Genomic DNA, 15,680 nt, shown 5'->3' with positions numbered 1-15,680 from the left:
ATATCTACTCCCCAGCACCTTAAACCTATGTCCTCTTGTGGCCACCAATTCAGCCCTGGGGAAAAGCCTCTGACTATCTGCCCTGTCAATACCTCTCATCATCTTATACACCTCTATCAGGTCCCCCCTCGTCCTCCGTCTCTCCAAGGAGAAAAGGCCGAGTTCCCTCAACCTGCTTTCATAAGGCATGCTCCGTGTCCCAGGCAGCATCCTTGTAAATCTCCTCTGCACCCTCTCTATGGCTTCCACATCTTTCCTGTAGTGAGGCGACCAGAACTGAGCACAGTACTTCAAGTGGGGTCTGACCAGGGACCTATATAGCTGCAACAATACCTCCCGGCTCCTAAATTCAATTCCCCGATTGACGAAGGACAATACACCATATGCCTTCTTAACCACGGAGTCAACCTGCGCAGCCGCTTTGAGCATCCTATGGACTCGGACCCCAAGATCCCTCTGATCCTCCACACTGCCAAGAGTCCTACCATTAAGACTATATTCCGCCAACATATTTGACCTACCAAAATGAACCACTTCACACTTATCTGGGTTGAACTGCATCTGCCACTTCTCAGCCCAACTCTGCATCCTATCTATATCCCTCTGTAACCTCTGACAGCCCTCCAAACTATCCACAACACCCCCAACCTTCGTGTCATCTGCAAACTTACTAACCCACCCCTCCACTTCCTCATCCAGGTCATTTATAAACATCACAAATAGTAAGGGTCCCAGTACAGATCCCTGAGGTACACCACTGGTCATTGACCTCCACTCAGAATATGACCCCTCAACAACCACTCTTTGCCTTCTGTGGGCCAGCCAGTTCTGGATCCACACTGCAATGTCCCCTTGGATCCCATGTCTCCTCACCTTCTCCATAAGCCTCGCATGGGGTACCTTATCAAGTGCCTTGCTGAAATCCATATACACTACAGCCACTGCTCTCCCTTCATCGATGTGCTTAGTGTCATCCTCAAAAAATTCAATCAGGCTCATAAGGCAGGACCTGCCCTTAACAAAGCCATGCTGATTATTCCTAATCATATTATACCTCTCCAAATGTTCATAAATCCTGCCTCTCAGGATCTTCTCCATCAGCTTACCAACCACTGAGGTAAGAATCACCTGGCATAATTTTGCTCCTGTATCGTATGATCTTATGGAAGACCAAACACCATGGTACAGAGCAGATGTCTGCTGGATAGCTACAAGAATCTCCTGACGTGGGTGGTCCAGCTTAAGACTACAGCACTCAGCCACGTGAAGCTGCAGTTTGCAATTGGTGGCTGTGGCAGGCAGGTGATTGAATTACCTGAGAGCCTGTGGTGGGAGGAAACTCTCTGAGAGTGCCAGCAATATCAAACTCTATGCCGGTGGACTTCTTGGGACTTAGTCCCATTGTTTCAACCCACAGATCTGCACAGTTATTGCATCTCAGATGTTTGGACGCTACATTCTTTACGTTTCTCCTGGGGTCATGTCTCTACTCTGGGTGTCAATCTGCTCCCAATAGAGAACTGTCTGAACCCGTGGGGGTGGGGGTGGGGGGGGGGGTGGAAGGGAAGAGGTGGTCAGTCTCTCTCTGTTCCTGGAGAATGGAAACAGTCCCAGTTAACAGACAGCAGCATCCTAATTGGGTCAGCTAAGTTTGTGTGGAGGTGTCATGACTTCATATGTCCTTTGCCAGTGCCTCCATAGCAGCTGAGAAGGTTGTTGCTGGCTCTTTGCACAGAGGTTTGCGTCAGCTCCAGAGTGGGTATGATGCTCTCCTGACTCCACACAGCCTCTTGCATGAAGGGGGAGATGGACTCCTCTACACTCCTTGCCATCTCATGCATTTAGTCAGACAGGGTTGACAAACAAGGCAACCGTCTCATTCTGCATCAACTTTCTCATTCAACAGCAGCCTACACTGTGGTACAGAGCAGCCCAGCACTATGGTGTTGAGCAGCAGTGCTCAACACACTATAGGAAGGATGTGATAGTACTGGAGAGATTCACCATGAGGTTGACAGGGATGGAGAGTTTTAGTTACAAGGAGAGGCTAGGTTTGTTTTCTCTGGATGCTGGAGGTTAAGAGAGGAAATGATTCTGGTACAAGCAGTCCCTAGGTTATGTAAGGATTCTGTTCCTGAGAACTGTCTGTAAGCTAATTTCTCTCTATGTCAGAAACATCCATTTTTTTTACAGTAACCCATTGTCATATCACTTGCTATAATTTCATTTCATTGAATAATCATTCAAACACTACTCATAATTAAACAAGGGATTTATACTGTATCCAGTCATTAATGAATACCATGAAATATTATTATTAGCTTGAAAAATGCTTTAAAAACATATGGCAGAGTTTACATAAAGTGGGATTTCTGTAAGTCAGTCATTCAAAACCCAGAGAGCTGTTGTATATAAAATTGGAGTAGACTGCAGAAATATTTTCCCCTTTATCAGAAGTGAATAAAACTAGAGGAGGTAGATTTAGGATAAGGGGTAAGAGATTGGGAGGGGATCTGAGCTGGATCTTTTTCAGAGAGTGGTGAGTACTTGGAATGCATTGCTGGAGAGAGTGGTGGAAGCAGTCACTAACAGTATTTAAGAAGCATCTAGATGAGCACTTGAATGCCCACGGGTCAAGTGCTGGAATATGAGATTAATACAGATGGGTGCCCACTGGTCAGCAGAGATGTGGTGGGCCAAATGGCTTGTATCCATTGCTGAATGACTATGACAAAGGGTTAGGCCACAGATTAGCTGTGATCTCACTCAATGCCAGTCTTGTCCCACGTTTCTTGTTTTTCATTATCCTTATTCTGCTCACACAGTTATTCCTTCAAATGTTCTGAGATCGCTTCCTGTACACAGTACCACAGAAATATTAACATACACAAACTTTTCAATATTAACAAAAGTAATACCAAGAGTTAGAAATATCGGCACAACAGATTCAAATTCTCACTCTGTCTTGAAGTCTAACCTGAGCAAGCAAAAAGCATAATTGTGGATAACTCACCAGAGTCAAATGTAGTGCCTATTATGAAAATGAAACATGTAACATGTGCAGTCAATGCAGACCCAATAATTTTCTGAACATTCTATTGTTCTTACAAGGGAAGAACCTTTGACATAAACTAAAACAATAAAATGCAGGATAAATGGACCAAGTGAAAATACTTTCCATCTTGTGTTGACCAGAGGAAGCCTCTCCAATGCAAGCTCATCCTGAATCATCAGAACATAAATAGGAGCAGGGCCAGGTCACTCAGTGCATCTGTTTCCAGCGGGTGTGAAGAGAAGGAGGAGAGTTATCAATTCTCATTCATCTGACAAAAGTTACTCCGGGCAAAGTAGTGCTTGGAGCAAGAACAAACCTCCACAAATCTCTTCACTGAAACTAACGTAATTCAGAGGCATAAGACCAGTTATTCCTAATCATGTGCATGTACTGGAGGCTATATGAATGTGTTCATTCACAGAAAGATATAATTTTCTTATATTATTTCTTCAAGATATTACATAACAGTTCCTTGTCGCCTGTGCCAATTTGAATACAGATGGTGTCTTTGCTATTGCAAATTGTCTCAAGGCATGTCATAGGAGTATAATCGGACAGCATTTTGGAAATATCCACTAGGCAATAGTAGGACAAGTCTTAAGCTTGAACAAGGAGGCAGGTTTTCTGGAAAGTCTTATAGTTAAGGAAGGGAATTCCAGATCTTAAGGTACAGACTGTTGATGCCATGATTGATGAACAACAGGTGCTGAGTCAGTGGAGGAGCATTTTGGTGACAGCTTCTATCCTACCTTGATAAGACTATTGAACATTTCCCATATACGATGAGATGGACTCTGGCCTCACAATCTACCTTTTGTGACCTTGCACCTTATTGTCTACCTGCAATGCACTTCCCTGTGGCTGTAATGCTTTACTCTGTACTGTTATTGTTTTTACCTGTACTACTTCAATAAACTTTGTACTAACACAATGTCACTGCATTGTATAATGAACTGACCTGTACAATCGGTATGCAAGACAAGTTTTTCACTGTACCTCAGTACATGTGACAATAATATACCAATACCAAGGGGAAGATAGAGTAAAAAGCTCAACCAGCGAGCAAATAAGATACTGAGAGTACAATAGTCTGGTTTATTCAATATTAAGGCAGGTGATGGCATTGATGCTGGTTTTGTTTTCCCCAAACTTCTGTTCACCCAGTAACTGGATGTGGGCTGAATGACAAATTAGAAATGTCAGTACTTTGATACAGTTCCTCCCCAGGTCACCACAAGGTTCCATTCCCGAGAACCGTTCGTAACCTGAACAGTTCACAAATCGGAAATGTGGCCACCTGGCGATTATATTTAAATAAAAAAATAGGCAAACCAGGGCTGTAGTTAAACAGGACGTTTAACTCAACCACTCAGATATTGCCACAGACTACGTTCCCACAAGCCAGAAGATGCCTGCAGCCCTGCAGCAGCTGGTAAATACATCCCACCGATCTCCCAATCCCTCGATTGTATGTATGGGCTGTACACAAGTTGGGCTTTCCTAACCTGGAGAAGACTTGCAATTGTGCAGCAAATCACCTGTCCGTAATTCCAAGTGAAATAAATAATTGGGATGGAATCACTGGGAAGTTATGGCAGATATTTTAGTGAAAGAATGGTGGATGTGTGGTGATGTTTATTATATGGATGCTGATTCAAACAATTTGAAAGTTGTTTTGCTGAGTGATGAGAGGTGTTCCCTTTTTTCTTCTCCCTCCCATTAAGTTATTCATACTCGCCACCCTTGGTTCGCACCACTCACCTCCCCATTTCTTCCTTGATCCACCTATCACCTGAGGTTGGTGCAGCACGGGGAGGGGGGGGGGGGGGTGGGGTGGGATTAGACATTGTTACATGTCATGAATGGGAATTCCTGATCTGGTCAGTCATGGTTGCAGCAGTTAGGAACGGAAGTGAAGGACAAGTTGATGACTGGGGGTGAGACGATTTGAAGGACTTTGTGAAACAAATTGCAGACGTAATCCCTATGATCCTGGCTTGGGACACATTATAAAAAAAAACACTGCATTTAAAAAAAAAATTTCAACTTGCAGAAAGCATCACCATATTTTATCACTTTTCTGCATATGTATAAGTAGTCAACCACATAGCAGCAATCAATATAGAGCATTGAAATGTAGAACAGGACTTCGAGGGAACAGGCCTTTCATCCCACTGTGTCTGTGCTGACCATGATGCCAATCTAACTAATCCCATCTGCCTGCACGTAGTCCATATCCCTCTATTCCCTGCCTGTTCATGTTCTGTCTAAATGCCTCTTAAACATTGCCATCATATCTGCTTCCAAACCTGGCAGTGCGTTCCAGGCACCTACAACTGTATTTTTTTTAAAAAAACATAACTTTCCACCTCTCACCTTAAATCTAAGTGCTCAGGTATTTGACATTTCCACCCTGGGGAAAAAGACTCTGACTTTCGACCCTATCTATGCCTCGCATAATTTTATAAACTTCTATCGGGTGGATTATCAAGTTTATCAGTTTTATAAACTTCCTCAGTCTCTGACGCTCCAGAGAATACAATCTAAGTTTGTCCAACTTCTCCATACAACTAATACACTCCAATCTGGGAAACATCCTGGTGAACCTTCCCTGCACCCTCTCCAAAGCATCCACATCCTTCATGTAATGTGGTGACCAGAACTGCACACTATAGTCCAAATGCGACCTAACCAAAGTTTTATACAGTTGCAACAAGACTTTCTTATTTTATACTCGGTGCCCTGACTGAAGACAAGGCATGCTGTACATCATCTTTATCATCCTATCTACTTCTGCTGCTACTTTCAGGGAGTTATGAATATACACCCCAAGATCCCTTTGTACATTAGTGCTTGAAAGGGTCCTGCCAGTTTTAATGCATATTTCCTCAAGCATTTGACCTCCCAAAATGAATCCTCTCGCATTTGTCTGGATCAAACTCTATCTGCCATTTCTCCACCCAAATTTTCCACCTGATCTATAACCTACTGTATCCTTTGACAAACCTTCCTCATTATCCACAACTGCACCAACTTTTGTGTTGACTATAAATCAGACCACCTATGTTTTCATGCAAATCATCAATATATATCACAAACAACAGAGGTCCCAGCACTGATCCTTGCAGAACACAACTGGGCACAGACCTCTAGTCAGAACAAACACTTCTCCACCATTACCCTTTGTCTTCTATGACCAAACCAATTTAGGATCCAGCTTACTAACTCACTGTGGACCATGTGCCTTAACCTTCTGGACCAGCTACCATGAGGGACCCTTGTCAAATGCTTTACTGAAATCCAGTTGACAACATCCACTGCCTTACCCTCATCAAAAAAACCTTTTGGATTTGTGAGACATACTCTCCCGCACACAAAGCCAGCTGACCATCCTTAATAAGTCCATGCTTTTCCAAATGCAAGTAAATCCTGTCCCTAGAATCTTCTCCAATAATTTCCTACCACTGAAGTAAGGCTCACCGGCCTATAATTTCCTGGATTATCCCCATTGCCCTTCTTAAACAGAGGAACAACAATGGCTATACTCCAGTCTTCTGGAACGTTGCCAATGGCTAAGAGGCTACTAAGATTTCTGTCAAGGCCCCAGCAATCTCCTCTCTTGCCTCTTTCAGTATCCTGGGATAGATCCCATCAGGCCCTGGGGACTTACCCACCTTGATGTTTACTAAGAAAGCCAATACCTCCTCTCGACGTGCCCTAGAATATCAACATATTAACATACCCCTCCCTGAATCTTACCATCATCCATGTCCTTCTCCTTGTGAATACTAATGCAAAGTACTCATTTAGGACCTTGCCTACTTCCTCTGGCTTCACACATAAATTTCTTCCTTTGTCCTTGAGTGGACCTAATCTTCCCCTAGCTATCCTCTTGCTCTTAATATGTATAAAATATCTGGTATTTAAATAATGTTTATGGCATGTTACTGGTAGCATCAAAGTTGCTACCTCTGAATTTTGATTAAGTGTATTTACTACTGTATAAAATATGTGAAACATTCTCATTAAACTAATGTAAGTGAAGAATCCAATATAATTTAACACTTCAGATTTAAAAACAAAAATGAAAACAACGTAGATTTTATTTGAAACCTATATTCAAACTGTAAAATGTGGCTCTGTAATGCCTGTTTGCGGGCGATGGAAGATACATTATTTCCAATATATTATATCTTGTGGAAGTTGAACTTTGTTGGAATATTGGAAGTGTACTAGTAACACATGATGTGATTCATGTGCTGAGTAGGTGGATTGTGGTGTCATTTATCTAATTGCTGATTTGGAGCAGCTATTGCATTATGTTTCTCTCACACAGACCCTTAAGGTAGGTGGGAAGCCATCCCACCCCTGCTGCATGACGTAAAGATTTGTTCATTTACAGAGTATTGGTTTCAGTAATGTAGGCTAGTCTTTTGCCAAACCTCAAGGCAGATTGTGAAGTCTATAGGGAGTGGTGCTGCAGAAAGTAGTATGGTATGTATTGACTTCAAGCTTCAGCACCATCCTGTTGCTTCCACGAACAAGTGCTTTATGGACTATTGCCCTGGGCAAAACCAAAGAAAAATGATGTAAGATTTTAATTTTTTCCAGGTTACCCAGGGGAATAAGGAATAGAGCAGGTTTATTGGTTCAAACGGTGTAATAATACCAAGTAGATGTACAACACTTAATATGATACCCCTGCACCGAGTTTTCATTGAACAGTGTTGTCAGGCTGTTGTCAGCAACCTCGGTTTTCATTTGCTCCGGTTGATCAAGTTATTAAACCAAGACTTGCCTCAACTCTCAATCCATTTCCTACTCTTTGTGCAAGAGCTTAAATACTCTATTTTGAGTGGTTGATTAAAATTCTCTTTGCATCACCAGCCTAATTACCTTGTTCTATTAAGAATCAGAATCAGATTTATTATCACTGACATATGAAGTGAAATTTGTTGGTTTGCAGCACCAGTACAGTGCAAATACATAAAATTGCCATAAATTATAAAATAAATAGTGCAAAAAAAGGAATAATGAAGTAGTGTTCATGGACCATTCAGAAATCTAATGGTGAGGGGAAGAAACTGTTCCTAAATTGTTGAGTTTGGGTCTTCAGGCTCCTGTACCACCACCTTGATGGTAGTAACGAGAAGAGGGCATGTCCCAGATGGTGAGGGTCCTTAATGATGGATGCTGCCTTCTTAAGGCACTGCCTCTTGAAGATGTCCTTGATGATGGTGAGATTGTGCCAGTGATGGAGCTGGCTGAGTCTACAACCCTCTGCAGCCTCTTGCAACCCTGTGCATTGGAGGCTCCATACCGGGCCATCAGTCAGGATGCTCTCCACTGTACATCTGTGGAAGTGTGTATGAGTCTTATTCCCAATGAAGTAGAGCCGCTTGTGTGCCCTTTTCATGATTGCATCAACATGTAGGGTCCAGGATAGATCCTCTGAGATGCTGATGCCCAGGAACTTGAAGCTGCTCACCCTTTCCACCGCTGACCCCCTCAATGAGAACTGGTGTGTGACCTCCCCTTCCTGAACAAAAACAATAATAAAGTAACCAATAACAATAGACACATACCTGAAATGTCCACTCCTCAATAAGATGACGTGGTTGTGACCCTTTTGTTATCCCTGGCCTTGCTCTTAGTATGCTCTGTTGAGAGAACTCCTTCTGCTGAGACCACTCTAATGCCACAACTGATCTGACTGTCTTATCTCTCCTAAAGGTATCAACACTAGGGTTTCCTTTTCCCTTACCTGCATCCCAAACTATGTTTATCTCGTGCTCCTAGGAGAGTATGGCGTGGCCTTGCCTGGATTCCAGGGACACAAGCTGTAGCTTTTAGACCGCTACTAAAAACCATCATCTTCAGCCCACAACGTTTCCTCATTCCTCCTATCTTTCTATTCATGACCATCAGAGGACCTTTTTAAGATAAGACAAGATAAGATCTTTATTAGTCACATGTACATCGAAACACACAGTGAAATGCATTTTTTGCGTAGTGTTCTGGGGGGCAGCCCGCAAGTGTCGCCACGCTTCCGGCGCCAACATAGCATGTCCACAACTTCCTAACCTGTACGTCTTTGGAATGTGGGAGGAAACCGGAGCACCCGGAGGAAACCCACGCAGACATGGGGAGAACGTACAAACTCCTTACAGACAGCGGCAGGAATTGAACCCGGGTCACTGGCGCTGTAAAGTGTTACGCTAACCGCTGCGCTACCATGCCTGCCCACAATGTGTGGTTTTCTACCACACATTGCACGAAATCCAGACTGCCACTCTTTCGAATCATAATTGTACATCCAATCATAACTGTTGTAATTGTACGTGGAAATGTCAACTGTCCTGCATTCCCCTAAAGTCTGCCTTGCACCTCCCTTGCCTGTCTGAGCACTCTTACATTATGCTCTTCCAGCACTTACAGTATCGCTGCTGGAATGTTTCTTGTCTGTATCCCTCTGTAGCCTCTCTACTTCCTCCTCCCAACTTGCTTTATCACTCAGCTTTGCATCACTAACAAACTTGGTCCCCTCATCCAAATGATTGATTATAGATTATGAACAACTGAAATTCCAGTCAATGTGCTCACACACTAACTCCAGCTCAAATCAAGAGAAGCCTGTCCCAGCAGAACAGCTCCCTCTTTTCCCCATGAACTGAATATTCCATGAATTGAAACTCCATTCCACCCCCACTCTCCCCACCCGCACATACATGCAGGGTCCCGACCCAAAACATCAAAAATTGCTTTCCCTTCACAGATGCTGCTCGGCTCAGAGTTCCTCCAGCAGTTTGTCTTTTGTCACACACTAGTCTTTGAGTTGCACGTTCAATTCTCTGATTTTATTTACCTGTGCACATAATTTAGGTAGTAATAGTGAGATTACCATCATTTTTAGTCTTGCCTTTAAGTTGGACTCCAGCTGCTAATATTCAGCAGAAACTCCTCCTTAGTCCTATGTCATTTGTTTTCACAGAGGTCTCTGGATCTATCCTGTGTCTCCAAGTTCCTCTCTGGTCCTGAAGATGATTCTTAACCCTGGAACTGGGCAGATGTCACAGCCTTTGGAAATACTCACTTGTGGCTGCAGAAAACACTGTTTATCCCGCTAACTATGCTGTCTCTTTATCCCAACCACGTTGCTATCCAACCACCCCCACTTGAATAGCCCTCTCCAATATGGTGCTGCAATTCTTGTTGTCCTCCCTGCAATCTCTCCTCTCATCCACACAGCTTAAGAATACTTATCTGTTTGACAACTGCTAGGGCTGAGGCTCCTCCAATGTCACCTTCTGTCTCCCCACATTTGCCTCACTTGTAGTCAGACAGTGTTTTAATGTGGGTTCAGAGGGTTTCCTTGTCCCCTCCAGTAGACCTTTACTCCCCCTCAACCCAAGTCTCCAGTGCTAATCCAGAAATCTTGGCACCTGTTTACTGCTAATTCTTCTAGCCAGTTGCAAAGACCTCTGAAAGTAACTCTACCACTAGTTCTATCCACAATGCAATTCTCCTTTTAAGAGGTACGATCTAGCTGTAATTATCAATGTGGCTCTGGGCCTGTACTCACTGGAGTTAAGGGTATGGGGGGATCTCATTGAAACCTACTGAATATTGAAAGGCCTGGATAGCGTGGACGTGGAGAGGATGTTTCCAGTAGTGGGAGAATCTAAGACCAGGGGCACAACCTCAGAGTAGAAGGACTTCCCTTTAGATCAGAGATGAGGAGGAATTTCTTTAGCCAGAGGGTGGTAAATCTATGGAATTCTTTGCCGCAGATGGTTGTGGAGGCAAGTCATTGGGTATATTTAAAGCAGAGGTTGATAAGTTCTGGATTAGTAAGTGTCAAAGGTTACAGGGGAGAAGGCAGAATGGAGTTGAGAGGGAAAATCAACTATGATTGAATGGTGGAGCAGACTTGATGGGCCGAACGGCCTAATTCTGCTATGTCTTATGGTCTATCACTGACTTGAACTGGTGACAACATTGTGCTGTTTGTATAGCATCTTTAACATAGCAAAGATATCCTACGACACATCATGTCTTATCAAACATCTGAGCCATATAATGCTGTACAGTGTAGATCAGAGGTAGATTTTAAGGGGTGTCTTTAAGGAACAGATTAGAAAGGAAACTCCCAAGATTAGGACCTTGATAGTTGAAGGCTTGTGTCCAATGGTATAGTGATTGACTGGGTGAATTTTGGAATGAGCTATGGGCCATTACTATAGGAGCTTGAGGGGACCTCGTAGATATTGAAGGGGAAGACTGGAATGGAATTTTAAAATTGGTGCATTAACTGGAAGAGTGTGTGGATCAGCAAGAAGGATGACAAGTGGACCAGTTGTGTAGGTTAGGACATTCTAGGACCTCAAGTTTTCAGAGTGCAGTGTCATTCAGGAGTGCATTGCTATCTCCATCCAATGACATGGATGGTGACATCAGTAAATGAGCTGAAGCAGGTGTTGAATTCAGCAATGACAAATAAGCAGTCTTAATGATGGAACAGATATTGGCTCTGAAGCTCTGGTCAAAAATTACATAAGAGTTGCAAACATCCTAGTTGAGTTTCTGTGTTGTTAGAGCAAGGGAGTGAGCTGATGTCTAGGGAACTGAGTTTCTGAAAACTATGGGTTCAGTCTTCCCAATGATTTGTTCCAGGGAATCTTTCTTCAGCTGGCACTGCAAATGACAAATTATAAACAAAGGATATTTGACCTGAAACATTCTGTTTTTCTTTTCACAGCTGCTGCCTGGCCTGCTGAGTGTTTCCAGCATTTCTGTTTTTACGTCAGGCATCTGCAGTCTTATTACAATTTGAGAACTGAGGTGGTGATGGGGTAGAGCTGGTGTCACTGCGGTAATAGAAACCAATGGTGGCAGTTGTCTGGCTATGACTAGATGCATCAGGAAAACAGCCACGAGGCCATCCCCTACTTGGAAGATCCTGAGAAGGATAGTGTGGTAGGCTGTATCTAAGATGGCAGGGGAGAAATATTGCAGAGATTCAAACAAGATTTGTGTTCAAAAATGGGTGAAAATCTAAGCCATGACACTTGGGAAGTGGTTTGCAAGGACTAAAATCCATGGATTTTTGTTCAGGGGTGATTTATGACAGAGATGGAGATGGTGATAGTATAAGAACTGTTAACAATATCAACTAGGGGACCTGGAAAAGAAGTTGGGTGGGTAGCAGTTTAGTGGGAATCTGGTTAGGCAATTACCAATACAGTCAGAACTGTCTGATTTGTTTAAGTCCTAATGCACGCACATCATAAATTTCACGTGTGGCCTGGGTCATTTTGGTGCAGGTTACTTGTGCATTGTAATCCAAGTACATTTCTTGAGCAATATAATCTGTATTCTTTCGAGTGATTTCTCATTACACTCAATATTTTTAGTCTAACCATTTTTTAATTGTTCCTTGGAAGCAGTTGAGTGTTACAGTTACACAATGCTATTTTGAATATTAGGAAATAAACATAATTTCATTGTGCATCAAAGAGGGGCTTGGCTTGAATAGAACGGAAAACTAAAAATGTGGAGTTTTGAACTATGCATTACTGCTGTACCAAGGGAAAAGCTGAAGTTTGAGGAGCAGTTCAATGATGATCCAACTAACTGGCAGACAGGCCCGAGGAGTTCAGTGGTCTATTCCTGTTCTCGATGCCACTGATGGATAACAGAGCATTTGTGTTGGATTTACTGTTTTGATTAGAGTCTAATAAGCTCAACAAAGAAATCTTAAGTCAACTTAAGCTTTAACAAGTTGTTGAAGTACAATAGTTTGAGGTGATAAAAGCACACCATTAAGAGGTCTGTTGTACATTTATCTTTACTACCCACATACCATTTTCATAAATGACATTCCTGGGTGAAAATATTGACTACTAATGCTTAAAAACTAATTAGGAATAATGACTTCAAACTTGTTTAATTCAAAATAACTGAATCACATCATGCAAAAACAGACCATAACAGTACAAAAATTGAATATTGGATTTTATTGGTGACTACTGAGGTCTTAAAAAACATAATACTATGGTGGATAACATCTGGTCTAAAATATGGTCCAACTTCAATGGTTGCATTAATTCCATTTAAGATGTATGGGCTTTATTTTACTAATATACTTCCTCTTGTTATACAGAAGTGAATGGAGAATAAATGATTGGCGTCTTTTGGAGCAACTGTGCAAGGTCAGTCTTTATTTTGTTTCCATAGTATTTTAGGGCTTTTTGTGGAAAGACGGGAAAGTTAGATGATAATGCCTGTATTTTTCTTTTAAAACTGTCTTTTGGGGAAAAATGTGCCCAAGCTATTCTGGGTAGCACCAAAAACTACCAGAAGTCTTGCAAATGAAGTGCAAAATAACCTACCAGACAAACTGTTTAATGAATTTGAAGTAGAGTTTAAATAGTATTTCCAGTAGACATTTCACTTTAAAAGCTCAGTAAAGATTTCAGATTGTTGATGCAACTGATAACACAACTTGGAGATATTCAAACTTTGTGATTTTTTTATATATATATATATATAAATAAAAAAAACAGGAAAAGAAATTGCAAAAAATTCGACACTGCTGTCATTATTAATTCAAAATGATGAGAAGGATACAAGATACAAGCATCTTCATAATTTTAATACACCAGACAGTATACACTGTCCACCCCATTTACTTACAGATTTGCCTCAGGTAGTGTTCTTAAGGGACCTAATCAATTCAACATGACCAATACCACAACTCCTTTTGGAGATGCTAGACATTAAAAATATTTGCTGTCATTGGCAGCAGTTAAATTCCTGTCCATTACGGTGATACAGATTGGCTAAAATCTAGGGATGCTTGTACAGGTCATGAGCATCATTTTGTTACTTCTGGCCTGCACAGACCATGCCCCTTCGCAAATGGTTCCGTAACAAGAATGGGGTATTTGTCTGAGAAACGTAGAATGAAAATTCATTTTAATCGCATACAAGTGGGCTACCTTTACTTCCTATGGAAGGCACTTTCAACTGTAGTATCCTCAAATGGACCAAGCACCCTCAACCACTGCCATCGTTGGGACCTGGTGGTATAAGGTAATATCACCAATCCCTGACTCAAAATGAAACTTTTTTTTAAATGATAGTTTAGAGCACTTTAAAACAGACGATTACACAAAATGCTTTTTGCCTCCAGGAAGAAGCCATGAGGTAAAGAAAGATTTAAAAAATTTGGGAGCCATCAATGAGTGGCACACATCCAAAAGATGAGTATTCAAAATAAAAGTGGAGTATTAGAAACAATAACTACTAATGAAGAGATATAATATTGAAGATATACATAGCTGATGCTTTGTTTGCGACAGGTCTAAACCTACAATATTTCTGGCAACAGTGTGGTTTAATTTTATTTGGCAGAAAGCATTGGCAACCAGGCAGGATAAGAAATTAAAAATGAAGTAATCACCAAAGGGAGACAAAATTATGCTAAAAGTCATGTGAAGAGTGAGATTAGAAATAATGGGGGGGGGGGGGGAGGGAAACGTGCAGATAATAAAAATGGAAAATAGTGAAAGGTTTTAATAAGCACAAAATACTGAGTATAATTGCTCAGGATTAATTACTGAAATTTGGCAGATGGATTAAGTAATTTTTTTTGATGCAAAATGTCCGTAGAAGAGAAACTATACTAGAAATCAGGAATGATTATAATAGCAGGCTCCTACAACATGCACTCTGCCTTTTGCAGATGGAGTGCAGATTTGACTAGTTTTGTTTCAATACTGAACATGTTGGAGAAAAAACACTGCATACCTTTTGTTAAAACAAGTTAGCATTTTAAACCTTGCTGTGGGATTGCTATAGTATTGTTCATAGCTGGATAAATAGTCCACTTAAAATGGCCCAAGCTTATTAGCATGTATTACAAAATTTATTTTGGTGCTTAATGTGAATTGGCTCTAAGGCAACTAGCCTTCAACTTATGCTTACAAATTTAAATCACTGGATCACAGTGTGACAAAAAATTACCTTTCTTCTGAAGAAAGCTCTTGGAACCACTGTATGAAGTAGGCAGATGAGAATATCAGTATTTTATCAATATTAAATTAGATTGACAGTTTCTAAGAAGCTTTAAATTGAGTAAAAATGTTTGTTTAACGATGGGACAATTTGGTGTTTTTCCACAGATGATAGGAAAGGTGGTATTCACAATCTGAGGCAGAACGTAGGGTCCCATGAAATTCATTTTCAAAGAGCGCTCAATCTGACTAAAAGTCCTAATAAGAACATTTTTCATGCTTGATAAGTTAGCATATACAAATACGAGAGCAGCACTCTGGGCAGTTGCAAGTGTTTAAAAAGACAAATACCATTTTGATTTGCAACCATTTGCAATGGTATTTGTGCACACTGTGAAACCATGGATTAAATACAGATTCATAAATTTTTCCTACCACACATTTTCTATATACTAATACATTCAAAATTCATACACTGTACAGCTTAATCATCATTTTTGTTTGAGCACTTCAATAGCTTCAGAACATCAGTGCCGATTTGCAAAGTTATAAATATGTTCAATTTATTAAGACCATGTTTGGTATCTTGACATTATTGGTAAAAGCAT

The sequence above is a fragment of the Pristis pectinata genome, chromosome 3, assembly GCF_009764475.1.
Source record: "Pristis pectinata isolate sPriPec2 chromosome 3, sPriPec2.1.pri, whole genome shotgun sequence".
Lineage (NCBI taxonomy): Eukaryota > Metazoa > Chordata > Chondrichthyes > Rhinopristiformes > Pristidae > Pristis > Pristis pectinata.
Note: the sequence above shows the minus strand (reverse complement) of the source record.